Genomic DNA, 13,713 nt, shown 5'->3' with positions numbered 1-13,713 from the left:
ATAAACTCGGTACGGGCCTTCCCAGTTTGGGGCTAGTTTGCCCTCGCGCGAGTCTTTCATGTTTCTGCGGAGCACTAGGGCGCCGATTTCAAATTCGCGCTTTATGACTTTGGCGTTATGGCGAAGAGCTATTTTCTGTTTTAGTTTAGCTTCTCGGAGGGCTGATCCTGCTCGGATCTCTTCTACCATGTCGAGTTCTTCCCTCATGGCCTCGTCGTTAAGTTCTTCCTCGAGGGGGGATTCGGTGCGCCGAGAAGGTTCTCGGATTTCTACGGGAATTACGGCCTCGGTGCCGTAGGTTAATCTGAAAGGAGTCTCGCCTGTGCTCGAATGGGGTGTCGTCCGATACGCCCAAAGTACACTATGTAGTTCTTCGACCCAAGCTCTTTTGGCTTCACCGAGCCTTCTCTTTAGTCCTCGGAGGATGACTCGGTTGGCTGCCTCGGCCTGCCCGTTCGTCTGAGGGTGCTCGACTGAGGTGAAGTGTTGCTTCGTGCCGAGCTTGGCCACAAACTCTTGGAATTTTTTGTCAGTGAACTGGGTGCCATTGTCGGTGATTATGGCCTGAGGGACCCCGAACCGGGCGAGTATGTTTCGTTTGTAGAAACGGAGCACGTTTTGAGATGTGATCTTGGCAAGCGCCTCGGCCTCTATCCACTTCGTGAAGTAATCGACGGCGACCACGAGATATTTATTTTGGTACGAGCCGACCGGGAACGGTCCGAGGAGGTCCATTCCCCAGGTGGAAAAAGGCCAAGGAGAGGAGAGGGATTTGAGCTCGTTGGGGGGAGCTAGGTGCATGTCGGCATGCCGCTGACATTTGTCGCATTTCTGAACATGCTCTTTGGCGTCCTGCTGCATAGTCGGCCAATAGTAGCCGGCTCTGAGGGCTTTCCTCGCCAGCGACCGGCCGCCGAGATGCTGGCCGTTAATCCCCTCGTGAAGCTCCTGCAGTACTTCCATTGCCTGTGAGTCGTCGACGCATTTGAGAAGGGGAATGGAGAAGCCGCGCCGATAGAGTTTATTTTCGATGACTGTGTACGAGCAGGCTCTCCTTTTAATGGCTGAAGCTTCTTTTGGATCATCGGGGAGCTCGTCGTTCATGAGGTAATTGTATACCGGAGTCATCCAGCAATGGTCGTCTCCGATGGCGAACACTTGTATGGCCTGCGCGTTTTTGCCTACGCTTGGATCGGACAAGATTTCTTGTATCACCGATTTGTTCCCTCCCTTCTTTCTCGTGCTTGCGAGCTTGGATAAGAGGTCGGCCCTCGAGTTGTGTTCCCGAGGGATGTGCGCGACGTCTGCCTTTGCGAATCCTTTCATCTTTTCTTTGACGAGCGATAGATACTCGGCTAGTGTGTCGTTTTTGGCCTGGTAATCTCCGCTAACCTGGGACGCGACTAGTTGAGAGTCGGTATAAATCATGACTTCCCGAGCGCCCACGTCCTCGGCGAGGCGTAGGCCCGCTAGGAGGGCTTCGTACTCGGCCTGGTTGTTCGACGTGGTGAAGGATAGGACTAAGGATACTTCGATGACGAGTCCCTCGTCGTTCTCCAAGATGATACCGGCTCCGCTGCCCGCATGGCTTGAGGCGCCATCAACATAGATGGTCCACTTATTCTCGGTGGGTGTTGGGGAGCTAGAGATCGTTGTCATCTCGGCCACGAAGTCGGCGAGTGCTTGGGCTTTTAACGCTTTCCTGCCCTCGTATTGTATGTCGAACTCGGACAGTTCGAGGGACCATCTCAGCATTCTCCCGGCCATGTCTGGTCGGCTGAGAAGCTGTTTGATCGGTTGGTCTGTCCGAACGATAATAGTGTGGGCGAGGAAGTAGTACCTCAGTCTTCTGGCGGCCGTTATTAGGGCCAGCGCGATTTTTTCTATCTGTTGATAGCGGAACTCGGGTCCTTGTAGGGCTTTGCTAGTGAAGTACACTGGCTTCTGCCCGTCTTCCGTTTCTCGGATCAGGGCCGCGCTGGCCGCCTCGCCAGAAACGGCCAAGTAGAGATAGAGAACCTCGTTGCTGTCTGGTCGGGATAGCACCGGGGGTTTGGAGAGCACTTGTTTGAGTTGGGATAATGCTTGTTCGCATTCCTCGGACCACTCGAAAGCTGCTTCCTTCCGAAGAAGCTTAAAGAATGGAAGTGCATGCTGGGCGGATTTCGCGACGAAGCGGGATAATGTCGTGAGCATTCCGTTTAGTACCTGGATGGATTTTTTGTTGGTGGGGGTAGGGAGGTCTGAGAATGCTCGGCATTTATCAGGGTTGGCTTCTATTCCTCGTTCTGTTAAGTAGAAGCCGAGGAATTTGCCCGCCCGTACTCCGAAGGTGCACTTCTCTGGATTGAAGCGCATCTTGCAGGACCTGGCCTGCTCGAAGACCCGCTCGAGATGTAGCGTGTGGTCGGAGTCTTCTCGAGATTTGACGATCATGTCGTCCATATACACCTCGAGCGTGTCGCCGATTTCTCCTCGGAAGACCTTGTTCATCATCCGCTGGTAAGTGGCTCCGGCGTTTTTGAGTCCGAAGGGCATTACGTTGTAGTAATAATTGCCCGATTCGGTCATGAAAGCCGTGCATTGCTTGTCGCATTTCGCCATGGGAATCTGGTTGTAACCAGAATAAGCGTCCATGAAGGACAACAGTTTATAGCCGGCCGAGTTGTCGACCAGTCTATCAATATTAGGTAAAGGGTAGGCGTCCTTTGGACATGCCCGGTTAACATCAGTATAATCAACACACATTCTCCATTTTCCATTAGATTTTTTAACAAGTACAACATTTGAGAGCCAAGTTGAATACTTGGCCTCGGAAATAAAATTTGCCTCTAGGAGGTCTTTTACAGCTTTCTCGGCAGCCTCCGCTTTCTCGGGAGACTGCCGACGCCTACGTTGTACTACGGCCTTGGCGGTTGGATTGATGGAGAGGTGGTGGCAGGCGACCTCAGGGTCGAGTCCGGGCATCTCTGCGGCGCTCCAGGCGAACAGGTCGGCATTGGCTTGAAGGCAGGCTACGAGTTGCTTCCTCGGCAGGTCAGGGATGCCTTTGCCGATCTTCACTGCTCTGTTGGGGTTGTCCCCCAGGGGGATCAGCTCGAAGTCTCCTTCGGGGACAGGCCGGACGGGATGAGGGGCCTTTGATTGTGTCTCTTCCCCGGTCTTCAGTTCTTCTTGCGTAAACCTCGCATCGAGGTCGACTGAGTTGACGTTGGCCGTTGGAACCTGATCTTCCCGAGGATGCTTGTCTTCGGCTCTTGGTTTTTTGTTGGAGCTGGTCGGAGGAGCGATCAGCTCTAGTCCTTTGATGGATGCATCGAAGATCCTTCTCGCAGCTTCAATGTCGGCGTTGATGGTGGCCACTTTCCCTGTCCTCGTGTAGAACTTCATCTTCAGATGGACCGTGGAGGGTACGGCGGTTAGCTCGGCCAGTGTGGGGCGCCCGATGATGCAGTTGTACAATGTCTTGCAGTCGATTACCAAAAACCTGGTTTTGACTTGCCTGGACGCTTCCCCTTCCCCGAAGGTGACAATCAGCTCGACGTAGCCCCATGGTTTGGTGGTGGCTCCGTTAAAACCTTGGAGGTCGGAACCCACATAGGGAGTGAGGTGCGAGTCGTCCAGCTGAAGTGTTTGGAAGAGGTGGGAGTACATAATGTCGACTGAACTGCCTTCATCTACCAGGACCCGTCGAACATCGAAGTTCGCCATTCTGGCTCGGACGAGGAGGGGAATGGTGGCGTTTGGAGCTCCGCCGGGCAGTTCTTCGAGGTAGAAAGTGATCGGCTCTGACTTTCCTCGGAATTTCCGCAGAGTAGGGCCGAGATCGGCATTGGCGCTGAGTAGCTCGTCGAACTTTCTCTTGACTGAACTGACGGTGAGAGAGCCGGGGTCCCCGCCGTTGGAGATGACCATTGCGGTGGGGAAATGTTCCCAGGTGCTGAGAGCGGTCGTCACGCCGACCGAAGGGATGAAGTCTTCCGGTCGGGTTACGGACAGTGCGACTTGAAGCGGTCTGCTGTCTGGTGAGTTCCCCTCGTCAGAGTTTCGAGGGATGCCTCTTCTGGGGGGTTCTCCCTTCTTGGTGTATCTTGCCAGGTGGCCCTCTTTGATCAGGGTCTCTATGGCATCTTTGAGATTTATGCATTCGTCAGTCATATGCCCGTGACTTTTGTGGTACTTGCAGTACTTGGACTTGTCCGTCCCCGGTCTTGTAGGATTTGACTTCGGGGGCCTGATGTTGGATTTCTTGAACTCGGCGTTCTGGCAGTCGGCCAGGATTTTCTCCCGGGAGGTGTTCAAAGGAGTGTAGTCGTTGAAACGCCCTGCTGGTCCTCGCCGTTCTTTGACATCTCGGGACCGGTCGTCCCTTCTTTTGTCTTGTCCTCGGCGCGACCCCGGGTCTTCGAGGTTTGAGCTGCGAGCGGCACCACTGCCCCTCGGGGCTCTGATTGCGGCTGCCTCGCCTTCCTCAAAATCGATGAATGCCTTTGCTTTGCTGAGGAGGTCATTCATCGAGTGCACCTTCTCAATCTTAATAGCCTTCTTGAAGTCACTGCCGGGGAGAAGTCCTCGCTCCAAGATGTACCTCTTCATGTAGTCTTCTGTCTGCACTTAGACGGCCTCCTTGTTGAATCTTTCAAGGTAATCTCGAAGAGGTTCGTTGGGTCCTTGTACTACGGCCTCGAGATTGGCTTCCGATTTCGGTTGTCGTCGGGAGGCTGTGAAGTGGCTCAAGAAGAGTTCTTTGAGCTCGGTCCAAGAATGGATGGAGTTCGAAGGGAGGTTCCTGTACCAATTCATCGCTCCCTTCCTGAGGGTGGTCGGGAAAATGCGGCACTTGATCGAGCCTCTGACGACATGATAGTCCATGACCGCTTCGATGCTCCGAATATGGTCGTCGGGGTCAGTGGTTCCGTCGTATTGGTCCAATACTGGCGGTTTTTCCATCCCCCGAGGGAGGCGGGCTCTCCGGATACTGGCGGACAAGGGGCTGCGGAAGTCCTCCTCGTCGCTCGGTCCTGGTGAATGGTAGTGCCTGTTTCGTCGGGGATCCTCTTGGTTGTTACCCAACGCAGCTTTGGAGGGGCCCCGACGGCCCTGTTCGGGGGAGGGGCTTCTTTGTTCAGCTGTTTCAGGTTTCTGGTTCTTCCTGTTCTTTCTGGGTGGAGAACGGGAACGAGTCCTCCGGCGGCGATGTCTTCTCGGGGGAGACCTTGAAGAGGATGGGGAACGCCGACGGTATCTTCTCGGCGGTGAGCGCGAGGAGGAATAGGAGCGTGACCTGTAGTGCTTCCGTGGAGAGGGGCGACGTCGTCGCTGTCTTTCCAGTTCGCGAATTCGGTCGTCCTGAATTCTGAGGAGGCTGTTCGTCAATTGTATTTCTTTGAGCAAGCGGACGGTGATGGGGTCAGCGTCCTCGGGAAGGTCGAGCGGTTCCTCTTCTTCTCCATGACGGGCTCTCCGCCTCTCGGAGGTGTGGGTGAATGAGGAAGCATGCTGCCCGTCTCGGAGGTCGGTCTCATTCACATTCTGGGCATGTTCTGGCCCATTGGTCGTTCGGATCTGCTCGCCGCCCCCGTTCTGAACGTGCCCTTCTGGAGGAACATGGTCGACATTCTGGACCTGTTGTAGAACCTGCAACAGCTGAGTGTCCTGGGTTTCATGCCCGGACCTTTGTCGCCGACGATCCCCCCGACGATGATTAGCTAGCTCGCGGGAGGATTCCTCGATCAGCTCGTGAAGGAGGAAAGGGTCAGCGCTTGGGATGTTGTTGTTGTTGTCAGCCATGACGATTGGAGATGATTAGCTTTGATCTTTGTTCGTTAAAGATGGGGAAGCAAGTTTCCCACAGACGGCGCCACTGATCGTACCTGATCAGAAGAATCGTCGTAGGCTGCTCGGACTGGATCTTCTAGGAAGGAGGAGGGGGGGTGTACCTGCAAGGTACTCCAATGCCAAAGTAAGTTGACGAGCAAAGGAGCGCAAGTACTTAGCTAAGAGTGAGTAAGAATTGAATACCTGACCCTCTAGTCAAAGAGGGTATATATAGCCCCCAGCGCTGGGCCATGATCTCGCTATTGGGTTGGATTCCCAAGCCCAACTAGGAGACTGCCAGGTTTCCTGAGCGGAAATATCGGAGGTGCGTGTACGCCCTCTGTCCTGGTTAACCGCTCCGAAGTCCAAGGGAAGACGCGGTCTCTTAGGAGCCACGTGGGATCCGAGTTATTCGGAGGGTTGGATATGAAAGAGCCCTGCGCGGAGCAGGGTCCTCGACAAGGATGACGTCCGGGGGAGAGTTAACGCCGAGCAGGGTCGTCCGCTCCGGGTAGGGTGTTAGTGCCGAGCAAGGCGTGTCGGGAAGGCAATGAACTATCCATGGGCCTCTGAGGCTTATTGGGCCGAAAGCGGTGTTGGGCCTAGCCTTGGCCCAGTCCAGAACAATAACTAAATCATTGGAGATGGCAAATGGGAATGTATGAAGGCTAGTAAAAGAGGACCTAGGATTTCCCATATCATGTTTGAAGATGATGTAATGCTATTTGGTAAAGCTTCAGAAAATGAAATGAGAGTCATAATGAATGTTCTTGACAGGTTTTGCTCAATCTCATTCAGAAGATAAGTTATGATAATTCTAGCATCTTATTCTCCAAAAATACTACAAATCATATTAGGAGACTGGTTCTACAAGTATCACGGCTAAAAGGAAAAAAGATAGGATTATATCTTGGAATTCCTTTTTCGGGAATAAGCCCTAAAATCAAAAACTACCATCATCTGATTGAACATGTCAAAATTAAACTCACAAATTAGAAAGGTTGTTGGACAAATGACTTCAAGCACAAGAGGGTGAATTGTGGTATTTAAAATTCGTGATTAATTTTATACTTTTCCCGATTAAGATTGTATTAGTAATTTTGGTTGAGTGAATTGTAATAGAAATAAAATAATGAAATTAAATTGTAGAAATTAAAAAGAAAGGGTTAGAGAGATTGCACCAAAGATTTATAGAGGTTTGGTCAAACATTGGCCTAGTCCTATCCCTAAGAAGTATTTTTAAGAGTTTGACTATAAACTTTGAGCTTTTGAAAGTTATACCCACAAACCTTTATACAAGTTGATCTTTAGATTTTTTTCATGTCTATCCCCAAGCACAAATAACTTTTACCACAAGCTAAGCTAGAACCTTCTTAGAGATATTCAGATCGATCTTAATAACCAATTTTTTTTTTGGCAAAGCTCAATAAACCACAACAGAGATTTTAAGATTGGATTATCTCAAGAACCAAACTAAATCCTCTCAAGAGTATCGCACTCTCAAGAGTTAAACAAATAACACAACCACTTACAATAATTCTTCCTCACAAGCAAAACTTCACTTACAAGCACTAAGGTAATATAAAGTGAAAGAAATATTTTCTAGAGAGAGATTATGAAATAAATTAAAGAGATAAATTCCCAAGAAAATGTAAAACGTTGGAAAGTGGTGTGAAATGAAGTCGATGCGAGCCTCCATTATATAGGAGTTGGAAAAACCAAAAAAGAAAATGGTCCATGGGTCAAATTAATAAGCTAATCGATTGGCATAAGTTCTAATCCATTGGTATAGAATTCCAATCCATTGGCATAATGTTCCAATTCATTGGCATAGTGTTCCAACCCATTGGGTGAGTCAATTTTAATCGATTACTTTGCCCAACATGAAAATATTTGATATATAGTCGTTGTAGGTCATTAAGATGTTGTCCCAATCACTTGATTAATTGATTAGCAATTTTCCATTCGATTGGAATAATGTTCCAATCCATTGGGTGGCAGAAAAAGTTCTGCCAATCAGTTGGGTTAAATGTCAAATTGATTGGTTGGTTCAAAAAAGTTTTGAAAAGATATTGAACAACTTCTTAAACGCTTAGCTTGACCTAGAAAACAATTTTCATAATAAAAAAAATTTGAAAAATATTTTTAAGGTGAGTGTGTGAGAGTTGGTTTTATACTTTAAAATTTATTCCTTACCTTTGTAAAACTCGGGTCCCTCAAACAGACATATAGACACGACTTGGCGAGATTTTACACATTATATGAGTTTATGCCCATGTGTTTGGCAGCAAATGCAATATAGTTTATCAAATAAAATAGACCTCATGTCATTGCATCAGATCAAAAATCTTTTAGAGATATTTCCCTGGACACACCCAAACATACACAACTCATTTGTTTAGAAACCACGCCCCAATTTTATAATTAAATTTATTATGAAAACATATTTCCGTAATAAATTTAGTCATAAAATTGGAGTGTGGTTGGAAAACAAATAGATTATGTGTGTTTCAGTGCGTCAAGAGATATATATCTCCGAATTTCAAAAATATTTTGAGTTTTTTACTAGAGTGCGATAGCAATTCATATGGTGCCCTTAGCATTTCCCAATAAATAAATAAAATGTATAACCATTTCATAATGGATCAAGTCTTGGAAACCCAACAATACCCAACTTCTCATATCTCTTTCAAAAAGTCTTTCGGAGCCGCTAAATTCACAAGTTTCATACTTCTGAAAAGTGAAAACCCTAATCATCCAAAATTCAAATATTCTTCATATTTTTCTTACTCAATATTCTTTCAATTTCAAAGCCTAAGCTCCATTTAATTCTTAAATCTCCAATTCAAAATTTGAGTTTATGTGAATCCCTGTAAAATCGACCTCATACCCAACACTACCACGAACTCTCTGCTTTCAATCACCTCACAAATCTTCACTCCACCGCCACCAGTGATACTCAGGTAAGAAAGCTTTTGCTTTGTTTGTTTTTGTCTCTGCATTTTTAGGCTTTTTTTTCCCGATGTGCTGGGTGTATGTATGTGTTTGGGAAAGTTAATCTGGTTGCCTGTGATTTGATAAAACTTTGTTTTGATGTAATTTCTTGTCTCCTCCATTGTTGATTCCTCTTAAACATATTTCATTGCATCATCATTATTACACCAATTTGAAAGTGATGAAGTCAAGTAGTTCAGATAAAAGAATCTATGCATATACTTTCTTAAAATTTCATATGTTGTTAGCATCTGCTTAAGGATCTGAGTTCAAAATTTCTTATACCAAAAGAATTTCTCTCTATTTTAAAGACAATGTGTTGTGAATACACATGTTTTTTTTTACTCTAACATGGAAACATTTTTAAACATCAACTAGCATGTTGTCTCTAATGCCTGCTTTATTTGTTTTCTGCCTTTGGTAATACGCATATGTGAAGTTATTCACTCTTAAAAATGTTTTTCTTTTCTTGTATTGTGTAAATAATAATAAATAATAGTAAAATATATTTTGACTGGTTATTGGTTTTCCTTAAGCAGCATATACTGCTGGTTGTTTTTTACTCCAATTTAATTGTTCAGGGTTAGCACTATTAAAATGTCCATGATATTGTTTTGGTATTTTGGTATGTTTTTAGGATTTAGATTCTGTTGCTCTATTTTTTCAGTTTTAAACTATGGCTTTGCACAATCACGGGTTTTATTGCTACTGTAGTTTGACGATAACAACAACCACCACCAAGTATTTTTCCACTAAGTGAGATCTACTCGCAATTTTAGTTTTTGACATTTATCTAATTTATTTTCTATTGTTAACAAAATCAATATGACTAATGATGGTTACTTGCCAACTTACGCAACATTTAAGACTATACAATCAAGATACATTTGAGAATACAAAATCAATACTATGACTTATGATAGTTGCTTGTCAACGTACGCAACATACACAACATCCGAGAAAATACCGTTTCAACCCCTCCACCCGGAGCCTCTAATGAAATGCCACCTCTTCATATCAGGGCCATCTTATTTAACAAGCAAAATTTATATGTTTGAGATCCTGGTTGGAAAAAGCATCAAGGGTATGTGTGCGTCTGAAGATTGATGTTTTGAAAGAATTTTTTTTGTTTATAAGGAATATTGGGTTAGATTTATGTCTCCTCAAGGTAATTTAGATAACCCACACATTTTTTTGTAGTACTTGCGAATTTTATCTTTTGGGAGTGACAATGTTGATAATGAATTATGTATTTATGTTGGAGAGAAATTAGAGCGTAATATGGAGATTAATGTTCTATAATGGTGTAAATTCAACTATGGTTGATATTGCATTCTTGCAAACATTGCAAGAGATTGGTTGATTATACCTATAAGCACACTGACATTTAAATCTGCATTGACTCGAAAAACGTCTTCCTACTTGATTACAAATGTTTCATTTAGTCAATCAATCTTGGGTGCATATAAGTGTATATTTAAATGTTACTGTGCATATAGGTATAGTTAACAAGTCTCTTGCAATGTTTGCAAGGATTTAATATCGGCTAGATTTCCACCACTCTCGAACATTAATCTCCAAATGTTCTCATTTCTCTCCAAAATAAGGACTTAATCCATTGTCACACTCGTAAAATTCTGCAATACTATAAGAATCACTAACACCACCAAAATTGTGTGGCTCATCTGAATTATCTCAAGGAGGCATAAATTCAATACAATATTCCTTATAAACACATTTATTTCAAGCAAGACTTTAAGTTTTCTTTTAAAGCATCAGTGTCAACTTTATTATAATATCATATGATCAACCAATTTAATATTGTATTTATGTTCAAATATTAGAGCAATCAACAATATTTCTTATTTTTTGAGTTACTGGACGTAGATGCTCATCTCAAGATATATATAACTCATAAAGTGACACATTCTAGTACATGTTTTTTATTTAGTTTAAAGCTAAATATTGTTAGACCTTTTGTAAGTAATTAATAGTTACAAAATCGTTGTCTTATTTATTCCATAATGTTTATTCATCCCATTATATTAAAAATTTCTATATAGAAACTTGTTTATTGTCATTAGTCTTGTAAAGTTATAGTCGTGCATATATGTACTCACAAACTCTCAATGTTGGAGAGTGGTTGCCTTTTGTTCCTGAATAAACCTTGTGATGAGCAGAAAACAATCAAAGTGTTTAGTCTCTATTTGAAAAAAGAATTGTGAGAAATATGAAATGAGAAGCGGCTGTATTTGCTGTGAAAGGGAAAAGAAAAAGAGCCTTTCCAAGAAAGTGAAGATCCAAGAAAGTGAAGATAAGCATCAGTCATTTGTTCACGAGAGGGTGCATGGTCCTTAGGAAACTCCATTACAATTAACCAATGGTTGTAATTGCAATAGGAAAGCATAACTGTCTCTTTATATGCTTATTGCTACTATTTCTCATAGAGGAGTAATCTCCATCCCGTGTTGATAAATTTGGATAGGGTTTCAGTAATGGATTGTTGTTTGGATAAAAAAAATTTAAGTTGAGATTTGGGATTTTAGGGTGATTAGGAAGGTTTGAGGTTAGGATTTTGGTGGAGATGTGGTGAAGGCAGAAATTGTCGCTGTTGAAAATTGAAAGAGATGTTTATTTAGTGATTTCATGGCGGGAAGAATGTGGGCCATGAGGTTTTAATCTGAAGTTAGGAGGATTTCATTACAAACAGTGAAACGACATAGGGATGGAAAGGGAGAGAATGATGACCACCACTAGAGCGGTAGAGTATGCTTCCAAAGATGGAGGACCATGGAAGTTTTTCCATTCCATGCCAACTAGGCACCATGAGTTTTGATAGCACACTTTGAGATTTAGGGGCTAGCGTTAGTCTAATGTTCCTGTCTGTTTGTAACACTACTACGACAAACACATTTGGTAACATGATATTATCACGGTAATTTATCCACCATAGTCATATCTCATTTTTTATACGCATGTTTTATATATATATATATATATATATATATATATATATATATATATATATATATATATATATATATATATATATATATATATAAAGACATTTTTTATCATGGTTCCTTTAAATAACCGTTGTCATATAATTTAGGTGACAAGCTTTGAATCCCAACATCAACACTTTTCCATTCTTTCAGTAAAAATAAGATTGTGTCTCTTAACATTTATTTTTAATTACAAATTGAAAGTATAACAACTATGGTTGTTTCAACAAATCGTGGTTATATGTTCCATATTTCACTACGGTTGAATCATGCAATCGTTGTGAAATTGTTTACCACAAAATTAAAACATAATAGGTACTTTATTCCTTTCATAACACATGTACCCTAGCGAACGAGACGACAACAAATATCATTTTTGGAAGCGAAATCTTCACCATCTTCATTCATTTTTAGAAGCAAAATCTTCACCATCCTCACCATCCTTCTCGAATATCATTTCTGGTTCGTTAGCGAACGAGACCACACCGATAGCGAAATCTTCACCATCTTCATTCATTTCTGGAAGTCAAGTCTTCACCATCTTCATTGTCCTCTTTGAATATCATTTATGGTACGTTACCATACTCTTCTGAATGTTTAGGTTCTTCGTTAGGGTTACTTGTTTCTTTTTTTTTAAACGTGTAAATGATGCTTTTGGTTACGTGATATTTCATGAATCAATGGCTTTTGTTTATGGTCTTCAAAATTGTCGTTTGTATTGTTCATGTTTTATACAGATTTTGTGAATATGCTTTAGGTTTTTGTGTTGGATATGCATATAATCATAATACGATGTTGTGTGTGTAACATTAGTGTGTCATTCACATCAGTCTTTTGATATAAATTTCAGAAATCGTTATGTATCGTAGTTGGATGAAAGTTGATAAATTAGGTCCAGCGTATGAGAAAAGAGTTCGTGAATTCCTTGAATTCGCCGAAAAAATGTTCCCGACAATAATGGTGTCTTTTATTGTCCTTGTGTTGTGATGGAGCATGTCAAAATTATACAACATGGATGTGGCATGGAGAAGTGGATGATAATCTAAATGAGACGTCACAAAATGGATGAAGAAGATGATGAAGATATGGATGATCGACTAGAAGATACAATCAATGATATGGGAGAATAGTCTATTATGAAAGCCCATATTTACGATAATTTATGCAGTGCCAAAGATGCACCTTGATATAAGGGGTGCATCAGTTTTACACAATTGTGTGCGCTGTTAAAATTGTTTAATTTGAAGGCAAAAAGCGGGTAGTCGGATAAAAGTTTCACAAAATTGCTTGATTTGTTGAAACAAATGCTACCAGAAGATAACTATTTGCCGAATCGTTGTTATAAGGCCAAGAAGATATTGTGTCTAATGGGTTTGGAGTATGTCAAAACACATGCATGCCCTAATGATTGAATATTATACAACAAAAAAATGAAAATTTGGATCAATGTCTAGAATATGGTGAGTCGCGCTACAAGTTGAAGAACAACAATGGTGATGACTATGACAATGTTAGTAAGAAGCGTTCTCCTGCTAAAGTGTTATGGTACTTGCAAATAATTTCAAGGTTCAAGAGACTTTTTGTTAGTGCAAATGACCCCAAGAATATAAGATGGCATGCAGACGAAAGAAAATGTGATAGAAATATTCTCCATGTAGCTGATTCTTTGCAATGGAAGAAAATTGATTCATTGTTTCCGTATTTTGGCCTTGAGCCAAGAAACCATAGGCTTGGAATTGCCACATATATAATGAACCCCTTTAGTAATGTGTGTACTAACACATCTTCGTGGCTTGTTCTTCTCATGATTTACAACCTATCTCCTTGGTTGATCATGAAACGCAAGTATATGATGTTAAGTATAATGATTTCTGGGCTAATACAGCCTGGAAACAAC

The sequence above is a fragment of the Vicia villosa genome, linkage group LG1 (genome assembly GCF_029867415.1).
Source record: "Vicia villosa cultivar HV-30 ecotype Madison, WI linkage group LG1, Vvil1.0, whole genome shotgun sequence".
In the NCBI taxonomy this organism is placed as follows: domain Eukaryota; kingdom Viridiplantae; phylum Streptophyta; class Magnoliopsida; order Fabales; family Fabaceae; genus Vicia; species Vicia villosa.
This window is presented reverse-complemented; position numbering follows the sequence as displayed.